The sequence below is a fragment of the Mustela lutreola genome, chromosome 7, assembly GCF_030435805.1.
Source record: "Mustela lutreola isolate mMusLut2 chromosome 7, mMusLut2.pri, whole genome shotgun sequence".
Classification (NCBI taxonomy): Eukaryota; Metazoa; Chordata; class Mammalia; order Carnivora; family Mustelidae; genus Mustela; species Mustela lutreola.
Window position 1 is genome coordinate 107,619,075 of NC_081296.1, and position 27,504 is coordinate 107,646,578.

A 27,504-nucleotide genomic window follows, 5' to 3' on the forward strand; every position below is an offset into this window, starting at 1 on the left:
TTTACTATAGCATATGTGTGAGGTAGTAGGGGCAGCAAGGAGTGCCTTGATTTCACTGCATTGTGGTAGAAAGTTCTTGGATTTCAGAGCCACAGCAACATGGATTTATACCCAAGTTCCGCTTCATAGGAGCTCACTATGAGGTCTGTAAAGGAAATATAAAGTATGGTTTGGGATTATCCTTAGCTGAAATATAAAACACCCAACCAAATGTGGCTTATGCAATAAAGGCATTAAAAATCACTTAAAAAGAAATCTGAAGATAAGCTATTGTAGAACCAATGAGAAGTTTACCAATGTCATCAGGGGTCCAAGCTGTATTTTTATTTATTTATTTACTTTTTCTTTACCAACTTGAGTATATTGTTTTTTTATTATTAAGCTGGTCAAATCATGGTCCCAAGATGGACAACTTACATAAAAAATAATGCCTCATATAATCATATCTAGAGCAGAAAGGCAACAGGACTCTTTCTTCAAAAAGCTCCATATTGTATATGGAAGAAAGTTCCCTGGTTCACTTTCCCTGTCTCATTGGCCAGAATTGAGTTGTATCTGGTCCCACCCACTGGTGATTCAGTGTGGGAAGGGGGTTGGGACCTATTTTCTCTGCTGAGATCTGTTAGCAGGTAACTCTGTCTGCTACAGAGTTATCTACCTTACAGGGCAGTAGAAAGCATTAGAGAGAATATGTGTAAAGTTGTTCCCACTTTGTCCATCTCAGACATCTATTAAATGATCATTATTATTGCAACTGTTTTTAAACTATTAGTACTTTTTCTACAACCTGTTATTTTCCTAAAGAACATTTGAATGTACATAGTTGTAATCAGTATATAGGATTCTAGACACTGCTTTTATTTATTTTATCAAAGTTGGGGGTATGGCCAGTGATCAAATCCTTGCCAGTGGAATGAAGGCATATGTGATGTACTTCACTTCTGAAACTGATCCAAGAAACCTCTGAAATCTCCTCCTCTCTTTTTTCCTGGATGCATAGGCCCTAGTTGACCTTGTGGTAAAGATGGGAAACACTGCAATTACCCTGGATTCTGAATGGATATGTGGAGCCGAACCTCTCCTTCCCTCTCACCCTCTACTGCTTGGAACTGACCTGAATAAGAAACATATTCCAAAATGTCAAGCTAGTATGGATTTTGGAATTGTTAGAGCTGTTGTTACCACAATGAATATAGAAATTGTTATCTTGAAATGGTAGCTACTACAATGAATAAGGCATTAATCTACTTTTATTTATATTTGCTCTCTGGAGCATAACCTTTCAGAATCAAAGAATGAGGGGCGCCTGGGTGGCTCAGTGGGTTAAGCCGCTGCCTTCGGCTCAGGTCATGATCTCAGGGTCCTGGGATCAAGCCCCGCATCGGGCTTTCTGCTCAGCAGGGAGCCTGCTTCCCTCTCTCTCTCTCTGCCTGCCTCTCCATCTACTTGTGATTTCTCTCTGTCAAATAAATAAATAAAATCTTGAAAAAAAAAAGAATCAAAGAATGATGGCGACGATGAAAAAGAACTTATCTCAATGAAAAGCATCAAAACAGTGGAGATAAAAAATTAATATGCATCCAGGAAGAAAATAAAACCACAAATCCAAATTGCTTAGAATGGTCCATAATTAATGTTAATATAAATCAATTAATAAAAAGCATTTGCCATAGGGATTTCTAAGCAACGCATATATTTAACCATTTAAGTTCAAGGCTATCAATTAAGTAATAAGTTAATAAATTATGTTTGAATCCTGCTGGAGGGTTTCTTATTTAAAACATCACAGTGCTGCATGGCTGGGGCACATTGTAGCCATGTGGGCAACCGATACAAGATATACAACTCCTTTTAGTAACTGGTCTGTATCTCCAGACTTAATGCCCTGGAGCCATAGTTTAAACATATTCCAGCAGAATAGATTGCTTTAATAGAGAACGCTGGGTAATTGGGAGTGTTTGGGATACCAGTTTGATTCTGGGTCTATTAGGCAACTCCGAACTGGGTGGAAAAACAGTGGCAGAGACTAATCCATTGATTTTTGTTCCCGGGAGGCATACCATGGAGGGATGGCTAGGGAAACTCAGGTTGTTAGGAAACTCATTTTGGGAGGGGGTTGCCTGAATCTCTTGGTGTATAATTAATTAACCAGACTCAACAGCTCTGAGCCTGCCAGGTAATTGCCAACCATTCAATGAGGAACAATAGATTAAGATATAACTCCATGCCTGACTCCATAGTAAGCACCATTATGATGATGATATTTTATTTTATTTTTTTTTTGTTTTTTTTTGTTTTTTTTTTTTAAAGATTTTATTTATTTATTTGTCAGAGAGCGCGAGCGAAAGCGAGCACAGGCAGACAGAGTGGAAGGCAGAGTCAGAGGGAGAAGCAGGCTCCCCGTGGAGCAAGGAGCCCAATGTGGGACTCGATCCCAGGACGCTGGGATCATGACCTGAGCCGAAGGCAGCTGCTTAACCAACTGAGCCACCCAGGCGTCCCGATGATGATATTTTAAAATATTTTATTTATTTGTCAGAGAGAGAGAGAGAACACAAGCAGGGGGAGTGGCAGGCAGAGGGAGAAGCAGACTCCCCACTGAGCAAGGAGCCAGATGTAGGACTTGATCCCAGGACCCTAGAATCATGACCTGAGCCGAAGGTAGATGCTTAACCGACAGAGCCACCCAGGCATCCCACTGTTATGATGGTTATTGTGATAACCAGGCCACTGGACTTTTCCAGTTACTTTCAGCTTCTGGTAGCTGGGAGCCAAACCTGAGTTTAAGTTCTGTTCACTGGTAGGCAGGTCTGGTGGGCCCTGCCTTGGTCTCAATAAGGAACTGAGAAGGTAGCTGGAAAAGTTGTGGGAAGAGCACCACACACTTGAATTTGATGCAGGAACAGTGTTCTCAAGGACACGAACTGCAGCTGTATTTGTTTTGTGAAAAACATCTGATACAACTTAACTCTTGTTCACTAAGGTGCTAGTTAAAAATATTGTTATATTGAATGAAATAACATTTGGTAGTTGAAAAGAATGAGGTAGATCTACGTGTACTGACATTGGAACATCTCTAGGATGTGGTCTTAAGTAAAATAAACAAATTTTAAGCAATGTTTTAAAATAACATCATTATTAATGAAAAAAAATTGGATATGAGGAAGGAAACCAATTCAGGCAACTTAGCCCAATTTAATAATTTAAAGTCTTTTTTATTTCTTTTCTTTTTCTGGATAAATGACTCATCTTTCAAATTTCCTCTCTTTTCCCTTCTCTTCCCCACTGGGGTGACTATGTACATAGAAGAACTTGCCAGGTCCCAGTGGTAAGGAGGGTCAGTGATTCTTGTGTCCACATGGTGCCATGGATCGCTCTTTAGTCCTTAATGGTTTATGTACAGAAAATGTCACTTATATTTCTGGCCACTGCACATCCTAACACACCTATAGCCCAACTCAGCAGCTGGAGCTCATCCTCTCTTTTTTCTGCTTGCACAGGGCCCTATGTTCCTTGCTGCTGTGTTGAGTGCTGATGTCTGGCAGTGCCTCTTAATTGGTCCCAAGTCAGGCATATCCACCCTTCTGCTCCAAGTTACAGCATTACCTGGCCCTATTAAGACAACTACCATAGGCTTGCCTGTGTGCACCATTCACTTTTCAAAAGTAAATGGAAATTTTTGAAATTCTGGGTAGCTTCCATATCACATGGCAGCAGAGGGAGACCCTGAATCCAGAATTTCTTTTAGTTTAACCATACTAAGCTATGATGGGGATTTCCTTTCACAGTACTATTATTAGAAGTGGAGAAAAGTCCCTCATATCCTGCCCTCACATTCTTTCTTAAGGTAATGCATCTCTTTCTCTAGGATTTTTATTAGGAGGGAAGTGGTTTTCACACATACTGTTACCACCTATTCTTCCTACAGTCCTACCTTTTAAAAAAATTAACATATAATATATTACTAGTTTCAGGGGTGCAGGTCTGTGATTTCCCTCCTAGCCCTCTCCCCTCCAGCAACCCTCAGTTTGTTTCCTGAGATTAAAAGTCTCTTATGGTTTGTCTCCCTCTTTGGTTTCATCTTGTTTCATTTTTCCCTCCCTTTCCCTATGATCCTCTGTCTTGTTTCTCAAATTCCTCATATCAGGGAGATCATAGGATAATTGTCTTTCTCTGACTGACTTACTTTGCTTAGCATAATACCCTCTAGTTCCATCCACATCGTTGCAAATGGCAAGATTTCAGGTTTTTAATGACTGTATAGTATTCCATTACACACACACACACACACACACACACACACCATACCTTCTTTATGCATTCATCTATTGATGGACATCTAGGTTATTTCCACAGTTTGGCTATTGTGGACATTCTACAGCCATATCTTTCTCTTTTCACAGTCATTTGGCAAGAAGGGACAGGCTTTCTATTTCCTCTATATGTGTTTTAGTAAAGCATGTAATAAGGTCATGATCTGAGGCACCAAGTTCAAATCTTGGCATACTAAAGGAGACTAAAAATTTTTTTTCTTAAGACTAAAAAATTTTTAAAAATTATTTTCTTTGTCAACAGTAAAGCCTGGCTTTGATACTATTGTATTTTATCATTTTGAAGGGGATGTGATTGTCAAAATACACTCTTATTTTGTATACCAGTGAGACTGTGACACAATGCCCTGCTGATAGTTCTGTGGAAGACCCGAACTGATCATACCAGCCTTATATTTCAGTGAAACATCTTTTTATCTACACCAAGGGATTTGGGATTCTCTTGCCTTTAATCCTAATGCTTGGCAAGTGATGAGAAATCATTTCACATGCATGTCAATAAAATAATGTAACCTAGTTTCAGTGACATGTCAACATCTTACTTTTGTAGGACTATTACAGCACTTTGTTGTTGTTTTACAACAAAATAAAAATTGCAGTCATTCATCCAACTACAAGGTTTTGCTTCCCTTATATCAAATTTATATCTCATTGTATTGTTTTGTTCCATTCTGTATATGCAATACATTTTTTTAACCCAATGACAAATCATAGTATAATATTTTTGAAGACTATTTAAATTGTAGTTATGCTCAACCAGGGAAAAGATGATTAAGTTTGAGTGGCAAAGAGATCATGAGTTGAATCTTGAGGTGCTCTCAATTGTGGATCAGAAGCAGAGGCTAGACTGAGGCAGAGACCTGACTTGGTGAGCAGCAGAAGCTCACCTTCCTTCAGAAGGAAAAAAGAGGAAAGAGGAAAACCATGGGCATTCACATGGTAACTGCCTGAGCCACTCTCACTTTCTGTCTTTCTTTAAGAGTCAGCCCCAATGTCATGTCCTCAACAAAACTCTTCTGACCCACTAGAGATTAGGTTAGATCTTCTATTAGGTTCTATTATAGCACTTAATATAGCTAAAAAATGGCTTGTTTAACTATATACATTCTTATTAGAAAGGAAACTCTATGAGGGTCAGTCCTGCTCACCATTTGATCACTTTGCCTACCACAGTAACTGGAATGTAGTAGGCATTGAGTATTAATGTGGTGGAAGGAAGGAAGGTGGAAAGGAAGGAAGAGAAAAGAAAATATTGAAATTGCTGAAGGTGCCAATAAATAGTTGATTGGAGCTGGAGAATATAGAATAAAACTTTTCAGATTCTCTGTCTTGAGGTTTTTGGATGCTGACTCTGTCCAGATGAGGAATTAGAATCCCTCACACTTGCTAATGATATATCTGTACTGGGACAGTTGGGCTCATCCCTATGACCTATTAGTGTGTCTAGACATCTTTTTTGTTGGGATGGGGGATTAGGAAAGGCAGCCTTGGCTTTGGCAGAAGTCTGCTTAAACATGCTTTCTCCCACCAGGAAGGGTAGATTGTTGGTGCTTTGCTTATCAGTCTAAAGAGATAGTCTAAATAGATAAATGCACATGCAAAAATTGTTTATATAGTCTTATACTTTCTGCTTATCAAATCAGTTAATAAGAATACTGCAGAAATTTTTATATAATTATGGTAAGCAGAATGACCCTCTAAAGATGTTCATGTCTTAATCTCCAGAAAGTGTGACTATGTTACCGTTCGTGGAAAAAGGGACTTTGCAGATGTAATTAAGATTAAGAACCTTGAGGAGGGAGATTATTTTGAATTATCCAGGTGGGTCCAATCTAATCACATGGCTCTTAAAAGACAAGACCTTCCATGACTATGGAAAAATGGTCAGAGAGATGGAACATTGCTGGCTTTACAGATGAAAAAAAGTGGCCGTGAGCTAAGGATTGCAGACAGTTTCTAAAAACTAGAGAAGACAATGACAGTGTTATTCTCCAGAGCCTCCAGAAAGGAATGTATTTTTGACATCTGGATTTTAACTCAGTGAATCCTTTGCTGGACTTCTAACCTAAGATAACCTTAGATCCCTAAGATAATACATTTGTATTATTTAAGTCATTAAATTTGCAGTAATTTGTCATACATAGTAGCAATAGAATACAAAAATAATAATGATCTAGGGGCGCCTGGATGGCTCAGTGGGTTAAAGCCTCTGCCTTCAGCTCAGGTCATGATCCCAGGGTCCTGGGATCGAGCCCCACATTGGGCTCTCTGCTCAGCAGGGAGACTGCTTCCCTTCCTCTCTTTGCTGGCCTCTCTGCCTAGTTGTGATTTCTGTCTGTCAAATAGATAAATAAAATCTTTTAAAAATAATAATGATCTATACTTAATAATTTTATGCTAAGGTACTCATAGATGTTTCAACAATGTTGTGTCTGCTGTGTTTCTCGCTAAGATTCTGCCAGGGTGACTCAAATGCTGACCCTGAGACTTGGTATATTCCAGATGATCATGGAATTTACTCCAAAGTGTGTCCCCTCATCAGTGGGAAATAGGAATGAATAGAGTAAAACCTCAAATTCCTGTCTTCTGTTGAGAAATTTAAAGTGTGTTTCACATGCTTAGAGCCCTAGAGGAACGAGACCCTATTGCCCACAGCAGTAACACTTCTCTATTTTGCCTATTCCCTCCCTTGAGTGTTACATGGAATTAGGCAGAAATTAGCCAAACTTGGGAAGTCATGGCAGAAGCAAGGAAAAGCACACATCAGACCACTGCCGTCTAAAGCCTCAGTGTCTCCTGGTCTAGGGAGAATCACAGATAACTTTAGGGGAGAGGCTTCTCTGAGTAATCCTGGGGATGACAATGCATTTGGTCACCAGGTGGTGCTTGACCAAGGTCTTCAGCCACAGTAAGCCTGAAGAATATTAGCAGGTTCATGCTGTGACCTCTTCCTATGAACAGGCTGGAGTCCTGAGGGAGCTCTAATCCTTACTCACATACTCTGGGAGTCAACTAGCAGGAAAAAAGAGAAAGAGCCTCCCTGGCAGAGTAAACAGTATATGAACACTGGTGTGGGGCCTATAGTGGTTGGGAAAGTGGGTTCTGGATGAGAAGTGGAAAATGAAGCTAGAAAATCCACACTGATAATATTTGTAACTGAGCACCTAAATACATAGAGTACACAGTAACAGACCTAAAGGGAGAAACTGGCTTAATACAATACTAGAAGGGATTTTAACATTCCACTTGCATCAATGGATGGATCCTTCAGACAGAAAATTAACAAGAAAACAGTGGCTTTGAATAGCAATTTAGACCAGATGGATCTAACATATATAAGCAGAACATTCCATTCAAAAACAGCAGAATGCACATTCTTTTCAAATACTCATGGAACACTCTCCAGTGTAGTTCACATGTTAGGCCACAAATCTCAATAAGCTTAAGAAGACTGAAATTATATCAAGCATATGACCACAATAGCATGAGACTAGAACTCAATTGCAAGAAAAAAAATCTGGAAAGATCATAAACACATGGAGGCTAATTAAAAAATGGGCAGAAGAGCTAAATAGACACTGTTTTTTTTCCAAGAAGACATACAGATGGCTAACAGACGCATGAAAAGATGCTCAACATCACCAGTCATCAGGGAAATACAAACCCAAACCACAAGTTATCACCTCAGGCCATTCGGAATGGCTAGTAACCAAAAGACAAGAAATAACAAGTGTTGGTCAGGATGTGAAAAAAGGATACCCTCTTATACTGTTGGTGGGGATGTAGATTGGTATAGCCACAGTGGAAAACAGCATGGAATTTTCTCAAAACATTAAAAATAAAAAGTATCATACCATCCCATAATACTATCCCATAATTCCCCTTCTGTCTGTTTACCCAGAAAATGAGAACACTAATTCAAAATGATATACACACCCCTATGTTAACACAGCATTATTTACAATAGCCAAGATATGGAAGCAACTTAAGTGTCTATCCATAGATGAAAGGTATCTAGATAAATAGGTAGGTAGATAGATAGATACATACATACACACATACATACCATGGAATATTACTCAGCCATAAAAAAGAATGAGGTCTTGCCATGAGACAACATAGATGGACCTAGAGGGTATTCTACAGAGTGAAATAAGTCGAATCCATGTTATATGTTTGAAATATAACATTGTGGGTTAATTATACTTCAATAAAAATACAAAAAAAGAAAGGGCCTATATCTCCATATCACATTGAATATCACATTGAATATTATTATTAAAAACAAAAAATAGGCAGAAAATATTTCTAACAACTATAGTTTATTGAGTATTTACTATGCGTAGGCACTGGGCCACGGGCTTTGAAGGTGATTGCCATTTGTTCTTCTAACCACACTACTGGTCATTTGCTTTTTGTTTGTAATCCCTTCCCTCCCTTCCCCTGGCTCCACATAGTATCGAAGGAGATTACAATTCCCAGGTTTCATTGCCAACTGGCAGCCAGTCAGATTGTTCAAAAGAAGACCCTGGTGAGGGAGTGGAAAGGAGGGACAGGGAAATCAGGATATTTCTCTGTCTCACCATATCTGATCATTGACTACAGCTGCATCTCCTCTCTGGCCCCAGCTCTATCTTCTAGCTTGCTCCCCTGTTCGGTGTGACGGTCAGGCACTCCAGGGTGAGGTGGGATCCTATGCTCCAGTATATGGTCCTCCACTCCCAGGAGTGCTAGTTGCTTTCCATTGTTGCCAACCTCTGGGTTGCCTTACCATTCCCTGCTTGACCGCAGCCCTTCCCTCACCTGTTTATTCCGAGTGCCTCATTACTTTTCCTCTCGTTCAAAATAGTAGAATGGTTTCTGTCTTCCCTCGATTGCCACAAGCTCCAAGGGAGGCAGGCACTACTGAGAATCCATTTGAGGACTGAGGCAGCTGAGGCTTGGGAGAAAGTTAAGGGACAGGCTTCAAGTCTCACTGCTAGTGAGTGGGGCAGTGCGAGCTGTGCCAGCTGGGGAAATGGCCTTGGATTCCAGGAATTGGGCTTTATTACACAAGAAGTGGAGATCAGCAAAGGCTGTACTCAGAAGAATGACATAAGCAGAACTGTCTTTTAGAGAAGGCACTGGAAGCATGTCTTCCATCTCTAACATGGTTGCTTATTCCAAAAAAACTACCCAGTTTCCACCCAGATCTAAGTTGCAAAAAGGCACGACGGACCTTGGTTGATATTGTCTATATGTTCTGGTTCTCTTCATTGTATGCTGTATTTTTCTGCAGGTTTACTAAGAATCATTTCACTAATAAAAAGTCTTCTGTGCATCAACTCCAACTATCACTACCTGACCAGTTGAAGTCTTTTTGTTAACAGTTTTCAAGTCTCTGTGGGTTCTGTGATAATCTGTAAATACTTCTTTCCTTGAGGTTCTTTGGGCCAAAGAGTGTGCCAAATATACAAAATGAATGTATAAGACAGAAATTATTCATGAGAATGTACAATTTACTCTACACATTTACAAAAATAAATGAGGCAAAACTTAACGTTTTAATACTGACTTACGCCCTCCAGGTATGCCTGGGTTACCAATTAATTTAATTATTAAAGATTAAGCTGTATTTGCCAATCTTAGTGTATTTTCCTGTGGAAACATTATTTTTTTAATATGTTCAAGTTCGGCTGGTGAAAAATGTCTTTTTCTGCTATAAAGTCCCTACATATTAACATTCCATAGTTCTTTATTAATTTGGATAAAAACTAGGCTCAGGTATGAGCATCATAGACTATCTTTACAATTCTAGCACTTTCTTTTGTGTCCCTCACCTCTTTTCTAGCTTTCTACCTTTCTAAACTGGCATAGGATTGTACAAAATGCAGGTACTGATTAATGGTAAAAATTGTAAAAAAATAAGTAATCTATAATCTCTTACTGTTAACATGAAATTTTACTTCTGCAATTTATTTTTTTATGGAAGGGTCTTGTCATTCCATGAAAAGGTTCATGTATGATGATTAAGAACATGGATTCTGGAGGCTAGCTGTGAATCCAGACTACCTACTTACTAAAAATTTGTGCTTTGACTTGGTGTAAATCACTTAACTTCTCTATGCCTCAGTTCCACTGTATGTAAAATGGAAAATAATATCTACATCATAGGGTTATTATGAACATGAAATGAGTTTAACAGTTTTGAAACATTGAGAGTTATGCCCAGCACAATCAACATTAGTTATTATTATAAACTATTATGTGAGTCAGTCCATGGTTTGGCATGGAAAATTTTGATTCCCATCATATATGGTAGGAGCATTACTATATTTGTGGGAGGAGTAAAGACAATACATTTCCCAACCCTTAACTGGTAATATTAAACTATTTAAGCTTCATTGTAGTGAATTCCAGTGTCAATCATTCTTCCTGCAATCGGTTGCTCTTGTGCTCTATGTCCTTGGTGATTGTTAATGTCACAAAGGCAAGTCTTCAAATTTGGAGTAAAAGAGAGGATGAGGAAGGGGTCAGAGACAGTACTGTGGCAGTTGAGGAAGGGCTGCTGGGGACCTCCTGTGGGATATTTGCTCCAGGGCTGATTTTCTGGCAGTCCTCTTACCTCCCTCCCAATGGCTTCGGAGACAGGGCTGCCTGTTTCCATCCACTCTGGCTCTACCTACTACTCCTCATCAGGGTTTCTTTGTGGCAGTCGAATACGAAACACAATACAGTTGACAGGTTCTTTGTATTCCAGTGAGGCAGGCACATATTCACTTTCGGAATTTCTAAATTTAGGAATACTTCCTGATAATAGAGGAAAAGCACGAGTTAAAGTAGAACTTGTGTCTCCCCTCTTGCTCTCTCTCTCCTGTCTGGGATTCCCTCCTCACTTCATGGCTACTGTAGCTGCTCTAAGTTCTGTCCTTTGGCTCCTTACACAGCAAGATGGCAGGTTTTCTGTTGGAGTTTTACCCATCCCACAAGGATCTGATTGGTGCCTCTTCTTTAGCTAGAAATTGTAAAAATGAAAAACTCACTCCGTACAAGTCCCTTCTTCCCAAGGGCTGACTCTCCTTCAGAATGTGCCTACTTTTGGTCACTCTTTTGGTGTCTACAGATAGTTGTTTTTATAATTTATCTAGAATTTAGAGTCATTATTTCTGAAATGGTTGGTATGATAGAAATTTACTTGTCCTTTAACAGACATGTTGGGGGTATAGCTCATTTGACTGCATTAACAGACATGTAACCCCTGTATATGATCTAAAATTAACATTCATGGAGTCCTGGGTGCCTGGGTGGCTCAGTGGGTTAAGCCGCTGCCTTTGGCTCAGGTCATGATCTCAGGGTCCTGGGATCGAGTCCCACATCGGGCTCTCTGCTCAGCAGGGAGCCTGCTTCCTCCTCTCTCTCTCTGCCTGCCTCTCTGCCTACTTGTGATCTCTCTCTGTCAAATAAATAAACAAAATCTTTAAAAAAAAATTATTAAAAAAAAAAAAAAAAACATTCATGGAGTCCTTTATTTCATTTACTATATTTTTTCAGTTGTAGAATTTCTTAGTTTTTTAAAAAATAGTTGTATTTATCTGTTAAAATTCTCCTTCATGTGTTTTGATTCCCTGAATATAGTAATCATAATTACTATAAAGTAATTATGATTACTATAAAGTAATTATAAAGTATGATACTTCCCTTCTCTAGGTTCATTATAGGTCTGCTTTTTTTTTTTAATGAAATCACAAATTCACCATCAATTAAATATTCAAGAACAGACATAAAAAAGAAGATAAATTCATTTCTTGATTCCATTCATCTTGTTACCTACAGCCCCATTTCTTTGTTTCTCTTTGCCACAGTGTCTTAGAAAGAATTGTTTATTCTTAACTTTTCCCTAATTATCTTCATCCATTTTTTCTCTCAACCTCAGTCTGAGCCATCCTTCTTTCTGTGCTCTCCACAAAAACTCTTTTTATATGCCCTTCGTGGCCTCCACATTGCTAAATACAATGGTTAGTTGTTAGTCCTAATCTTTTTGAACTTTTGGTTGATTATTTACTTCTGCTTGATACATTTCCTCACTTGGCTACCAGAACACTGCTCACTCACTGGTTGCTCCTCTTCTTTCCCTTTTATTGCTTTTCTTAGTCTATCTTTCTTTTCTTTCTCTCTCTCTTTCTTCCTTCCTTCCTTGCTTTCTTCTCTCCTTCCTTCCTTCTTCCCTCCCTCCTCCTTCTCTCTCTTCTTTTCTTCCCTTCCTTCCTTACTCCCTTCCTCCATCTCACCCTTTCTTCCTCCTTCCTCCTCTCTCTTCCTTTACTTTCCTTCCTTCCTTCCTTCCTTCCTTTTCTCCCTTCCTCCCAGCTTTTCTGTCTTGGATTGACCCACCACTAAATTCTTCCTCTTCTCTCCTTTAGCTCACTCACTCCCTTTGTGGCCTCCACCTGCCTCATAGTTTTAAATTCCACCCATATATTATAATTCTAAAAATTATATCTCCAGCCTTGATCATTCTTTCAAATTCTAGCCTTCTATATACAACTCGCTACTTGGTATCTATATATGTGTGATTGCATATACTCGGTGATGAGTAACCCAAGGGGGTGTTCAGAATTGGGGTTTTATATACTTAACATAGTAGGAGGAGAGAAAAGGGGAGAAAAGGTTCCTATGGGAAGAGCAAATAGATTCCTTTAGGAACGACAAATGGGTTTTAGGAGAACAAATGAGAGAAAAGAAAGTTTGTGATGTGATGTTTGTTTATGCAGGTGCCAGTGGTCTTTCTGTCTTCTTCATGACCCTGAAACTCTCCTGGAAAGATTTAGGGTAGGTTCACTCTTGGTCTTTCTCCTGGGAATAGATCTATCCTGAAAAGGGAATTTATAATAGTCTTGTTTCTCAAAAGTTTCTGCTTTTAGTCAAATAACTAAAGCTCCAAGAAGGCTTCTTTCTGCATTTGTTGAATCTCAAATGTTTTTTTAATCTTAAAATAATCTTTATGTACTTCTGGGAGGATGAGTGAGTCCCCACAAAATCTTTATTCAACTACTCAAACTCTCAGATGCTAGTTTTGGAAACTGAAAATTTAGAAAACATCCCCAAATGTTACACTACTCTCTCAGCTTTCCTCCTCTCTTGGATTTTGATTTTATAATCCTCTCTACCTAGAGAAATCTCCAATGCCTTTCAGTGGATTTTTAAAAAAGATTTTTATTTATTCATTTGACAGAGAGAGATCACAAGCAGGCAGAGAGGCAGGCAGAGAGAGAAGTGGGGAAACAGGCTCCCTACCGAGCAGAGAGCCCAGTGCGGGACTTGATCCCAGGACCCTGAGATCATGATGTGAGGTGAAGACAGAGGCTTAACCCACTGAGCCACCTAGGCGTCCCATTTTCAGTGGATTTCTTAAAAAAAGAAAAGATTTTATTTTTTATTTTATTTATTTATTTGAGAGAGACAGAGAAAGAGGGAGCATGAGCTGAGAGAGGCAGAAGCAGACTCCCTGCTGAGCAGGGAGTTCGATGCAGGACTTTGAGATCATGACCTGAGCTCACGTGAGATCATGACCTGATATCATGACCTGAGCTCACTTGAGCCAAAAGCAGACGCTTAACTGACTAAGCCACCCAGGTGCCCCAGCCTTTCAGTGGATTAAAAACAAAACAAAACAAAACAAAAAAACATTTCAGGGCACTGGGTGGCTCAGTTAAGCATCCAACTCCTGATTTCAGCTCAGGTCACAATCTCAGGGTTGTAAGATTGATCCCCACATTGGGCTCCACACTGTGCATGGAGCCTGCTTAAGATTCTGTCTTTCCCTCTCCTTCTGTCCCTCTGTGTGCCCCCTCTTTCTCTCTCAAAACAAACAAAGAAACAAAAACCAAAACCAAAACAAAACAAAAACACTTTCGTCTAACTTTTCTAGTCTTTTTAGAAGGAGGGTTGGTTTAAAATGGCCTACTCTGTCATTGCAAGAAGTAAAACAGTTTTAAGTATTGTTTGAAGGACTGAAAAAAAAAAGTGTAACTAAGCAAGAGCTCCCAGTCCCGCTGTGCCTCTTTATATTTACAGTTGTTAGCAATCCCTCAAAGTCCACAACCTCTGATGGTTGAATATATTGTTTGTGTTCCAACTTCTGTTAGTTCCAGGCTCTATCAGTTGGAGGTAGTATAAGTATGTCCTCCATTTTCTGCAGGAACTTATAATCAACCTCTGAGTGTAGGGTTACAGGACAAGCGATAGGACTTGTGAAACAACTTCGTAGCCCTTGCTGCGGATGAACAAGCCAGTCAGGCAATAGACTGTGGGAGGTTATCAAACGCTTCTCTTGACCATTTCACAAGACAAACCTTACTCCACCTATGCCTCTGCTTTCCTCTCACTCCTCTGTTGAACTCTGGTGTCTACAAGGCTTTGGATGCTTAATATATTTGAGCTTTATACAATCCTTTAACTTGACCATTCTCATAAAATAAACAATGAATTCTGGTACACTGAAAAGAAATTTAAAAAATAAAAAATTAAAAAAAAATTCTTTCTTCCTACATGTGGACCACATATCATGGAGATATTTTGTATATATCATTTTGGAAGTTATTAATGTTTGTCATAAGAAGGTCTATTTTATGATTTATTCCATTTGTTATTTTTGAGTATGTACTGGAAGCTGATGGCTTTGAAAAACTTACCTTTCTCATACAACTGCACTTTTAAAATGACATTTGCCCAGGGAAATGATTTCCATTTTAATTACTCTGAAGACTTCTCTATTGATATCATCAGCTAAATTGTTAAAAATTAAGTAGACAATATAATTATCTACGTAGATATGACATTTTTCAACAGATTTTTTTAGTCTGTATCAGGTCTGCTTTCTTTTCTACACATTACAGATAATTTCAGATTTCAAAGTTATCTAACAATTTTTTTAAATTTTATTTTTATTTATTTGACAGACAGAGATCACAAGTAGGCAGAGAGGCAGGCAGAGAGAGAGGAGGAAGCAGGCTCCCTGCTGAGCAGAGAGCCCGATGCGGGACTTCATCCCAGGACCCTGGGATCATGACCTGAGCCGAAAGCAGAGGCTTTTACCCACTGAGCCACCCAGGTGCCCCTTATCTAACAATTTCTAAATGTTGAATAACTTATGTTATAACATAGTCCCTTGAAGGAAAATGGGAAGTTTTCCAGTACATTACACAAAATCTTTATTTCAATAGAAAAAAATAACAACTAATATTTATTGCTGGCCATGTTCCACTTCTTACCTTTGGTTATACTTTTGGTTTTGACTCATTCCTTGTGAGTTGAAGGAATCCTCTAGGACGTAGAATGATCCCAGGCATGTGTTGCTTGTAAATATTCCTTTGGTTTAATGATATTCTTCAAATAAGGTAATGTCTTAAATGTGTTCTGCTTACTAATGGCCTTTCATTTTTTTAAGTTTATGATGAATACTTTAAATTTACCATTGTTTTAAATGTTTTACCTACATTATCCTATTTTATTTGAATTATTATTTATTTCATTTTGTAAAGGAAGAAACAGATTTATAGATAAGTGTGTTGTTTAAAAAAGGTAAGAGGTCATAACTGGGAAATAGTGGAAGAGGGGCTAAAGCCTAGATATTTTAATCTCTGAAGCCTTAATATCTATGTTATGCTACAATTTCTTAAAAATAGAACTTCACCTTTGTGTTTTACTATCACCAGCATAAATGCACACATATGCATGTGCACACATGCACAAACACACGCAAAGTTGCAAGAAACAGTAAGGGAATTGTAAGTAAAACACAGATCCATATTGGAAGTATTACAACATCAAAGAGGAGAAGAGAACTGACAAAAAGATTGAGAATACACCTACAATTTCAGAGAGTCCAAAACCAGATGAAGATTTCAGCAAGATTAGTATTAACTACAACGTAGTAGATTTAAGAGTTACATGAATATCTCAATAAAGCTGGAAAGAACTGAAGTAGTTGCTATAAGAAAGGTATATATAATATATAGTAATGCTCAAAGACTGTTCAGAGCTTGAAAGCATAATAAAGGAATAAAAGTGTCATTGAAAGCTGTAAAGAGTATAATTCATTCAGAACAAAGATTAAGTTATAATATATGTGTAAAGGAATAGCAAATCACAACTAAGGTGTACAAAGATAATGCAAAAAAGAAATTGATATATTCATATAACAACCCTTTAGTGAGTACTTACAACTAAGTACTAGGTACTTGAGATACCTCAGTAAACAAAACAGCTAAGGCTGTTTACCTGTGGAGCATACATTCTTCAGAGAGAAGACAGTTGATAAACAATTTAAAAATATGTATATTAAATATTAGGTGATAAAAAGTGATCTGGGGAAAAGGGTCATGATAAGGAAAATAGATTACCCTTGGGATAGGGGTGAAGCTGATATTTTATACAGGGTGGTCAGGAAAGCCTTTGTTGATAATGTGATCTTTGAACAGAAACCTGAAGGAAGTGAGGGATCAAGCCATGTGGACATTGAGAGAAGAACATTTTAGCTGAAGAGATTATGAAGTACAAAGCTTGTGAGGTTGGAGCATGTTGAACATGAAGGGGAAGTTAGTTCTGAAGGTTGTGGGGATAATTACAGGAAGAAAGATGAGGGAGATTCTAGAGATATATCATGTAGGGTTTTGAGGTCATTATAAGGCTTTTACTATGATGATGATGGTTTGCCTTTGAAGGGTTTTGAGCAGAGGAATATCACAATCTGATTTATGCTATTAACAGGGTCATTTTAGCGGCTACCATGAGGATCCACAGTAGAGGGCAAAAGAGGAAGGAGGGAGGTCATCTAAAGAGACTATTTAAAACTTCAAGAAGACAGCTATTTGGGAGGGATGGAAATGGTGGAAAGAGTGATAAGTGGTGGAATTTCAGAAATGCTTGGTAATAGATTGCATGTGGAATATGAAAGCAAGAGAAGGTCAAAGATTATTACAAGTTTTTTTTTTTTTTTTTAGATTTATGTTTATTTATTTGAAAGAGAAAAAGAGAGAGGGGACATGTGCACAAATGTGGGGAGGGGCAGAGGGAGAGAATCTTCAAGCAGACTCCCCACTGCGTGGGGAGCCCTTCATGGGGCTTGACCTCACAACCCATGAGTTCATGACCTTAGCTGAAACCAAGAGTCAGATGCTCAACCAACTGAGTCACCCAGGTGCCTCAATTATTCCAAGTTTTTTAACTAGCTCAAATGAATGAACAGATTTTCCATTTACTGAGATGAGGGAGACAATGGAAAGAACAGGTTTAGGAGTTGGATACCTATCCCCCTCTGCAAGATGGAAATTCAAGGTTAAATCAGAGATTGAGGAAAAAAAAAATGTGGGAATTAGATGGACTTTATGAGGTTATTAAGGGATGAGGATAAATTGAGAGGGAAAGAGGTCCAAGGCTGAGTCTGGGGAATTCTAACACATGGAGGTCAAAGAAAAGAAATTTCCAGCAAAGGAAACTGATGCAGTCCTCAATGAGGTAGAAAGAGAACCAAGAAAGAGTGGTGTCTTAGAAGCCAAGAGGAGAAAACAAGTACAGAACAAAGACAAAAATCAATGGACCAAATGCTGTTGAGGTTGAGTAAAATGTGGTCTGAGACTTATCATCATTGCTCACCTTGACAAAATCCTGGCTGGGGTGGTTTCAAGACTGAATGATAGAAGAGGAGGTGTAGACAGTAAGTATAGGTAACTTCTTCAAGAAGTTTTCATGAAACAGAGAGCATAGTATGAAACAGAGAGCATAGTATGTAACTAGAGGAGGAAGTGAGGCCACATTTTTCTTTCTATAATGGGAAATATTATAACATATTTATGGGAGTGATCTAGTAATGAAGAAACATTTGCTGATGTAAAAGCAAGAGGAAACATTTCCTTATTAAATGTAAAAGCAAGAGGAAACATTTCCTTATTTGATGTCTTTGGGTGGGTGAAATGAGATTTGACCTGGTGCAAAAGTGAGCCTTAGCTGTGAACTCAGGGTTGCCTAGCAAGGACCATGTCTAATCCCTCTGCAGAAATAGGAAGAAAGTCAGAGTCAGGAGAGATAAGGTGATGAAATCATATGGCAGTTCTCACAGTAAAGTTTCTCACTGAGGGGTACCTAAGTGGCTCAGCCGGTTAAGCATCTCCCTTCAGGTCAGGTCCTGATCCCAGAGTCCTGGGATGGAGCCTCACATCAGGTTCCTTACTCAGCAGGGAGCCTGCTTCTCTGTCTCCCTCTGCCTGCCACTGTCCCTGCTTGTACTCTGTCTGTCTCTCTCTCTCTGTGTCAAATAAATAAATAAAATCTTAAAAAAAAGTGTCTCACTGAAATGGGTAGCAAGTTCATGAACTGATTACATAGAGAGGGAAGGAAGTTAAAGAGGAGAAGCTGTAACCACTTGAGTAGGAAGTGCAGTAGGGTTCTCCAGAAGCACTACCGGCCTACTTGAGGTTAGGTATTACGAATTTCTTCTTCTTTCTTTTAATAGCCGACAGCACTTAGCATTCTCAAGCAGTCTCCCATCCAAGTACAAACCAGGCTTGGCCCTGCTTACCTTCTGAGATCAGATGGGATCAGGTGTATTCAGGGTGGTACGGCCATAGACAACAATTTAAACTGAGACTAGTCAACATATTTATGTGTTCTTCACCTACATTCAGCTACAGGTACAGTGAGTTGGATATATTTACGGTTGGATTTTACTAAATGTGATGGTTAATTTTATGTGTCAGCTTGACTGGTCTAAGGATACACAGATAGCTGGTAAAATACTTCTGGTTGTGCATATGTGCTTATTTCCAGAAAAGACTAGCACATGAATTGATGAATCCCAATACAAATGGCTTCGTCTAATGTGCTGAAGGTCTGAATGGAACAAGAAGGCAGGTAAAGCTTGAATTCACTCTCTTTCTGCTTGAGCTGAGAGATCCATCTTTTCCTACCCTCAGACATCAATGCTCCTGGTTCTTGGGCTTTTGGACTCAGATGAGGACTTGTCCAATAGCACCCTGATTCTTAGGTCTTTGGATTTGAATTGAATTACACCACCAGTTTTCATAGTTCTTCAACTTGCAGATGGTAGATTGTGGGACTCACTGGCCTCTATAACTGCATGAGCCAATTCCTATACTAAATCTCTTTTTACATATCCCTCTATACATATCCTATTGGTTCTTTTTCTCTGGAGAACCCTGACTAATACACTATGAGGGAAAGAGGGACAAGGTGGTTGAGGGTGTATGATAGGGGGTGATTAATATAATGGTCCATGGCACTAAGCTAGTTAAGGGGGGGGGGAAGTGAAACAGTGCAGTTATGGATAAAAACATAGTCTGGGGCATGTCCTGAGCATGTGTGACTGAGGTAGAGTAGAGAACAAGATTGGGAAGTATAAGCTAAGAAATTGAAAAGCTTGTGATTGGAAGAACATAGATACTGAAATTGTTAAGTAATAAATATGTCAAGAATAGTACAGGAGAAATTGATAGTGGCGAGGTAATAATATTCTTCAAGGCATGCGAGGGAAGTTCCAGGGGTCTGTGATGGCTAAACAAAGAGAAATAGAGGGTAGTAAAATCTGAGGGCATAATTTTCAAGACAAGATTTTTTTTTTAAAGATTTAATTTATTTATTTGACAGAGAGAGAGAGAGACAGTGAGAGAGGGAACACAAGCAGGAGGAGTGGGAGAGGGAGAAGCAGGCTTCCTGCTGAGCAGGGAGCCTGATTCAGGGCTTGATCCGAGGACTCCAGGATCAGGTCCTGAGCTGAAGGCAGTTGCTTAATGAATGAGCCACCCAGGCACCCAAGACAAGTTTTGTTTGTTTGTTTGTTTGTTTGTTTAGGAAGAAGGAAAGGATAATATTTTAGAAGTGGCTCTCAGGAGCAGGCAGCACTCCACTGTCTACATTGCAGTGTAGACTGAAACGATCTAAGCTCCACTGTAGTCAGTGTTCCATCTGTACTCCAGACTCAGGTACAAGGGCTGTGGGAAATGAAAACAGCCACCACTGGGGGAAGTGGGGCGATGCTAAAAGGAACAAGGTATTCTCAGGAAAGAGCCAGTTTCAATTAGAGCAATAGGTGAAGAGAGCTCTGGCCATATTTGGACAATTCACTAGCAGGGCTCTTGAATCTTACAGTTTCTTTGTTGGAAGAGTTTTAATTATGGGTTCAATTTCTTTAGTAGATACAGGGCTATTCAGATTTTTAATTTCTTTTTGTGTTGACTTGTAACTTGTATTTTTCAGGAAATTTGTCCATTTTACCAGATTTTTTCAGATAAAATTATTATTTGATTATTGACATCAATTGTTTATTATAGCTTCTTACTATCTTTATAGTGTTTATACATTTTTAAAAAATATTTATTTATTTACGTAATCTCTACACCCAGTGTGGAGCTTGCACTCATGACCCCAAGACTGAGAGTCACATGCGCCTCTAACTGAGTAAGCCAGGCACCCTAGTGTTTGTGGATTTAATAGTGATATTTCCCTTTTCATTCGTTTTATTGGTAATTTGTGTTTTTTCTTTACTTGATCAGTCTTGCTAACAGTTTATCAATTTGATTAATCTTCTCAAAGACCTAATTTTTGTCTTTGTTAATTGTCTCATTACATATTTGTTTTTTCCTTCACTGTTTTGCTCCAATTTTCTTTTTTCTACTTTGTTTGGGTTTACTTTGCTATTCTTTTTCTTGATTTAGAAGTTATAGCACAGATTTTCAACCTTCTTTCTTTTCTCATAAATGTGTTTAGAGATATAAATTTTCTGCTTAGTATGTGTTTAGTTGCATTCTATATGTTTTGATATATCATGCTTTCATTGTTCTTCTGATCAAAATATTATCTAATTTCACTCATAACTTTTTGTTTAACTCAGTGGTGATTTAGAAGTATGTTACTTTATTTCTGAACATTTGGAGCTTTTATAGTTGTCTTTCTGTTACTGAGTTGTAACTTAATTTCCCAAGGTCAGAGAACATATACCATATGTTGTGAATCCTCTTGTTATTTTTGCATGGTATCTTTTCATGAGCTGATTTGAGACACATCTTACAAGTAGAAGCCACACAGTTTAGGAATGGTTTGGTTGGTGGATGGTGAGACAAAGGAGTCAACTCTATAAAAGTGATGTTTTTTGGTTTATATGGTTCTTGGCACTTTCTATCTTATGTCAGAATTATTTAGGACTCTATGAGTGAGAGTTAGTATTTCCAAAACCCATTTGGCCATGACATTTTCAGAATACTTCAGAAAAATCTAAACTAGACCTTCTCTTTTACTATAGGGAGGACATCCTACATTAAAAGTTCATATGTTAAATTCCATAGTTATGGAAACCTTCCTTTAAGGCAATTTGCTTTTTCCTATAGGTTAGAGTTTATATCTGCTTTTTTTTTTCTTTGTGGCCCTTCACTTCATATACTACACATCTAGTAGATATTTATTGAATGAATGTGTTTGCTAACATAAGGTCAGGAAGATATTGGAGCAGCCAGTAAGTAGAATTTAATATTTAGAATTTTGGTTTACCTTATAAAGTTGCTGAGATAGAACAAAAGGCCAAACATGAAGTGGAATAAATATAGAAAACCCTATTGAAAAAAAATTCAACCAAGTAAATTTGAAGATCTAACTGACTTTATTAAATGATTCGTGGATTCAGCATTCCCATCTAGCCACATAAGGTCATCATCATCCTTGTGGCAGAGGAAGGTTTCAACCTATCTGGAAAACATGCATACAAAAACAGGAACATATTGGTAACCCCTACTAAGTGGCAATTGAATAAAGTACAGCTGCAGGTGTTCAAAGGGTCCAGAGGGAGGACATGTGAGGCCTCTAGGGACAAAAATAATTTTTCTAGGATTATGGACCTGACAGGTCAAAAGTGCCTGTAGACTGTTTTTATAATTTTATAGAAATCTCTCCACCAATGTCTATTCATAATTTGAGTCACTTTAAATGCCCTGTGGTGGGTGAAGGAATGCAAAACCAGACATATGGAGTTCCTGAGGGAGTAGAACCAAGCAGCCATCTTGGGTTTCCCATAGCCCTGACTACTCTTTTATTTCCCCCAGGTGTTTTAAGGGTTTTCATTAAGAATATGCTTTTCAAAGTAGCCACATATGAAAGTACATTTAGTATTTTTTAAGGAAATTAGCATTAAACATTTTTATCCTGACAGCACATTTCAGAGAGAATATAATTGATACAAAATGGAAGACAAAAGACTTGACTTTATTCACGCATTTGTTTATGGAAGACTAAATTATGCATAGTAAATTGGCATAATGAAGTCACATGGTAATTTGAAATTAATTATCACTTGGACGTACTGGTTAAACTTTGTCTTCCCTCTCTGTGAAAGAAAGAAAGAAAGGAAAGAGAGGTACGTTTTCGTTTTTAGCAAAGTCAAGTATACATAAGGAAAGGGCTTTGCATACTCTTAAGACCACAAAACTACTAGTGTAGAAGTAGCATATATGGACAAACATTGCTTGGGCTAATACAAAAGAGTTCCTAGGTTAATAAGTGAATATACTGTTTTTTGTTGTATTTTTTAAAAAATTTATTCCTTTTAAGTAGGCTTCATGCCCAACATGGGGTTCAAACTCAAGACCCTGAGATCAAGAGTTATATGCTCTACTGAATGAGCCAGCCAGATGCCCAAGTGAATGTATTTTTTAAAAAGCATATATTGGTATATAAACGAAACTTGAAGGATATATAAGATCAAAATAACATGACTTTTTTGACAGAGAAAAGAAGGGTTATTTCAGGATAGTGAAATAACATTGACTAGGATTTTGATATAAGAAGTCCCATATGACAGTCCTTTTGTTTACCTACCTTAATTTACAATGCAGGAGTAGATGGTTGTCATGTTGGGAGGAAATCAGGATGGTGAAAGTCCGACAGTGAAAGGCCTTTTTTTATTACAGAAGCAGAGTGAACTTCATCCACAAGTGCCACAATCTTACAGTATAAAGAAAGCTTAGTTATTACTTATTTGACTTCCCATGTAGTTTACATATCAAGCATAAAGAAAACTGAGTTATTACTTATTTGACAATATTTCCCACATAATTTCCATATCAAATAAGCCTCATTAGTTAACAAATCCATGAAATATTCCAGATCAAAAAGGTCTCATTTACAATTTGATTTTGGGAAGTTTGTCACAAATACAAAAAAAGGTTTTAAAGCACTTGCCTAAATATTATCACAGATCATTATGAAATTTAATACTTAAAAGGTAAAAAAATTTTCACAATCTTATCAAAAGCAAACCAAAAGTTTGTGAAACTTTGTCCTTTTAACAGAGAGAAAACCAAATTCTAATTTTGTACCAGCTTACTTTTTATATTACAACTCATTCTTAAATGGATTCATTTTAATCTTAGCCAGCTTGACCACACATCAAAATTCCTTTTCAAAGATTCCTTGCCACAAACCTTTTACAACTTTCTTTCCCACATTCTGATTTTGTCCTATGTTTTTCCTCTCTCTCTCTCTCTTTTTTTTTTTTTTAAGATTTATTTATTTATTTTGGAAAGAGAGAGTGCTCATACACATGAGCAGGGGGAGGGGCAGAGGGAGACAAGCAGACCCCACTGTGTGGGGAGCATAAGTGGGCTCCATATGATACCACGTCCCGAGATCATGACCTGAGTGGAAATCAAGAGTAGCTGCTCAACCTACTCAGGAACCCCCTACGTTTTACCCCTTTAAACAACCAGCCTCACTTTAGGATCAAATTTTTCTTTCCCTCAACAAAAAAATACATCTGCTTTTCTCATACCTTCTCTTACTGAAAACACATCCTACTTTCCTGGCATACAGAGATGTTTCTCTTATTATTTCTAGGGTTTTAATTACGTATATTAATTAGTCTTCTTACCCTTAGGAACTTTACTTTCTAGTGAAAACTAAGAAGTAAATAATTATGAACTGTCGGATACACCTGTATACTTTAAATTTGCCCATTTATGAGTGTATTTCATGATTTCTAGAAGCATATGCCTTTTAAAATTTTCCAGTAGAGAACTAACACATCCAAGCATTTTTTTACTTCTCTGTAATAAGAAGCCAAAAGTAGAAAACTTCTGTTCAGTAATTTATGTTTCAGTATTTTATCTTTTTTGGGAAGGATCTAGATATTCAATGACTAGCCATTATGTAATTTAATTTAGCAAAACTCTAAGGTTTTTAGTTACCAAAAAAGATTTGGGGAAACTATTTATGTAGACATGAATATTGCTGAAAAGTTTATTTGTAAACTTTTATCTTACTTGCATCTATTTCATTCTCTTGTTCTCGATAACTGTTTTGATTAGTTATGAAAATCTCACAAGACATCAAACAACTAACCATCATCTTTATCTTTCTTTCTGGCAAATTCTGTAACAGAGATAATATGAGCTTATTTGACTTTCAAAAAGCCAAGGTAGCATAAAAGTATTATAATTGATGCTGACAACTCTAAAAACATGCCTGTTTTACTTAAACCAACAAATTTCAATTGGCTTTGATTTATTAAAGATTAATCCTAGAGCCCATGAATTTGAAACTTATTTGGGTTTGTTTCTATTATGTTTCTGAGAATTTAATTTATATAAGTACTAAATTTTCTTTAAGCCAATTAAATGAGCTCTCTTGGGGTACTTGGGTGGCTTAGTCAGTTAAGCGTCTGCCTTCGGTTCAGGTGATGATCCCAGGGTTCTGGGATCGAGCCTGGCATCAGGCTCCTTGCTCTGCCAAGAGCCTGCTTCTCCCTCTCCTTCTACCTCCCACTCCTTCTGCTTGTGCTCTCTCTCCCTCTCACGGTCAAATAAATAATAAAATCTTTAAAAATAAATAAATAAGTAAGCTTTTAATTTTGGCAATAATACCACTCTGAGGTAGAAAACACCACACATCTACGACACATATGAACACAGAGATAGAGAAATCTTCTAGTTATTGTTCCAAAATTTTTGTCCATGAGATTGGGTATGATAAAGCAGAACTCATTCATTTATAAAAGAATGGTTGGACACAAGCTTTTTCTGGCAGATGGGGTAAGTTAAGGTTACCTGCTCAGATTGTTAAAGTTTTTTATTTTTTTTTTAAACTAATATCGGGGAGAAGATATTTGAGATTTGTATTTATCCTGGACAAGTAATGTGATGGAAGTTGTTGGCTAGATTTTGAGCCAGAGTGCCTCTATAGCTATTTGCATTTTTTAAAAAGCTTCTTTTTTTACTTTTGTTTTTCTTCAGTCTTAGGAATAGAGGATGATCTAGGCAAAAGTTCCCAGAGAGTATTTATAAGAACTTTGAGATAAATGGAGGAGGTTTGGGGACCGATGGAAAGGATAGGTTGGAAGATGTTGAATCCTTTCAGAGGCCGGCTGTATTTCTAGTTTTGCAAAGATTTGTAAGATAAGTTGCCTGTAGTCTCTTGAAGAACGGCTGCAACTTCGATGACGTCATAGGTTGATTTACCCATCCAACTACGCCATCCTCGACTTGCTTTTTTCCCTCTGGTATCTAGCTCTAATTTTAATTTAGAGGTGAAAGCCTTAAAAACAATGATCAGTTTTTGAATATCAGTTTATAATCTGGCCAACTTTGACTACAGAGATTAAAAAAAAATCTTGTCCATGTCCTCCCAGGACAAACAGCAAATTTTTCTGACAGTATTAAATAACTACCCTTGGGTGTTAGGTGAACAAGACACACTCTTTCCAAGATCCAGTCACTCCCAAAGATATTAAAACAAGGAACCAACAACCTGCACATCCTTGGTAGGCTCTTGGGTAGGTGGAAATCAAACCCTGTTAATACAAAATGAGACAAACAGGAAGGCAATAGCTATCCCAAGGAAAAGGATCCGTGAATGATGGATTTGGATTTGGAAAACAAAGGACAATGTGAAATTTTATTTTCCTCTCTTGACTGGGCACTGCAGACAGAGATTCAGAAAAACTGATGTTGGTAAGAATTACCCTTCTCTGGCTTCTGTCAGTTTTACCAGGATTTCCACTGGTGGCTCTGGTATCTATCAGAGTTCCCTTATGGTAGAATAATAGAAGTTTAAAGGAATCAGAAAATCCAGAAAATCCCTGAGTGTCATCAGCTCTGTAAGGGGCCCAGCTGGGGGTCCCTCCTTTGAAGGTAGATATGGAGGTGTCTGTAAGAGCATGAACCAGAGGACTTCTATTTATGTTTGGGTCATCTTTTCAGAGCAGAAAAACAATTTAGACAGAGGATGAATGGAGTGACTCAAAGGTCGACAGAGGAGAGTAACAGAAGTTACATTGGTCTTACCGTCTTCAGCAACCCGATGGTTACCGAGCCAAATTCTTTAGGCCATGAAAAAAGTGTGTAGATTTTTATTGTTTCCAGGACCATAGTTCTTAGAAATAAAATAAGCAAGTCTACTGAAAGGTAGAGTGCTTAATCTTTAGAATTTAAGAATCCCACTAGCTAAGTCTTTTACACAAAAGACAAACATATGCACCTTGACACACAAGCAGTAACCAACACATGTCACTGTGGACTGGCCAAGAAAAGGCCACCAGTAATTCCCAGTGTTGACTAAATTGGCAGACTCCATGAATAGAGAGTACATTCTGGAAATGGGGAAAGGACTAAGCCAGCATACCCTAGTAAATGGGGACTGCAGACTGAAGCTAGGGAAGGGATTCCAGTGTGGATTGGGGGCTGAACCCAGGGCCAAGAACTGGTATTCTGTTAGAGCCCCCTGACCACTCAGGTTGACCCATAATTTGTTTTCCCTTGGACTGGAAAACAAATTAGGTCTGTAGTTTGTATGCAAAAAGAGCAAAACTCAAACCTAGAGGCACTTACCAGCAGCCTTTGGAGATAGTGAGAAAGGCAGTGAACTCAAAAAGGGTTTCCAGGGTGCCATCATTGCGTTTCTCATTGTCTCTGTATGCTTTGGGTCCCATCACTGCTGCCTGATCTGTTAAAAAACAAAATTCAACTAAATACATTTAAAGATCTAATTTGGCTTTAATAAATGATTCATGACTTCGCATTCCCATTGAGCAAACTGAGGGGACCTCTGAGAAGTTGTACCAAATGGAAGATTTTTTTTTTTACAAAGGAGTGTGGAGCAAGAACGTTTTTTAGCAAAAGAAAGGAAAGAATTGTTCCAGGCA

General features: G+C 38.1%; 2 long non-coding RNA genes and 1 pseudogene across 5 annotated transcripts in view; 1 reads left to right on the forward strand and 2 right to left on the reverse strand.

Annotated features, from left to right (window-relative positions):
* LOC131836581 (uncharacterized) lies at positions 1-27,295 on the reverse strand. Its single transcript, XR_009355684.1, has 3 exons — positions 27,191-27,295; positions 23,187-23,312; positions 1-145 (listed from the first exon to the last, which is right to left on the reverse strand). It is a non-coding gene; the product is annotated as an uncharacterized LOC131836581 (long non-coding RNA).
* LOC131837296 (5S ribosomal RNA) lies at positions 18,818-18,936 on the reverse strand (annotated as a pseudogene).
* The window catches only part of LOC131836579 (uncharacterized), a 36,707-nt gene continuing 28,032 nt past the window's right edge, over positions 18,830-27,504 (forward strand). For 2 of the 4 annotated variants that reach the window (XR_009355681.1, XR_009355682.1), the window contains exons 1-3: positions 18,830-18,997; positions 19,134-19,217; positions 20,175-20,305. This is a non-coding gene — a long non-coding RNA (uncharacterized LOC131836579). The remainder of the gene's footprint in view (positions 18,998-19,133; positions 19,218-20,174; positions 20,306-27,504) is intronic. The other 2 variants (XR_009355680.1, XR_009355679.1) reach the window with 2 other exon arrangements.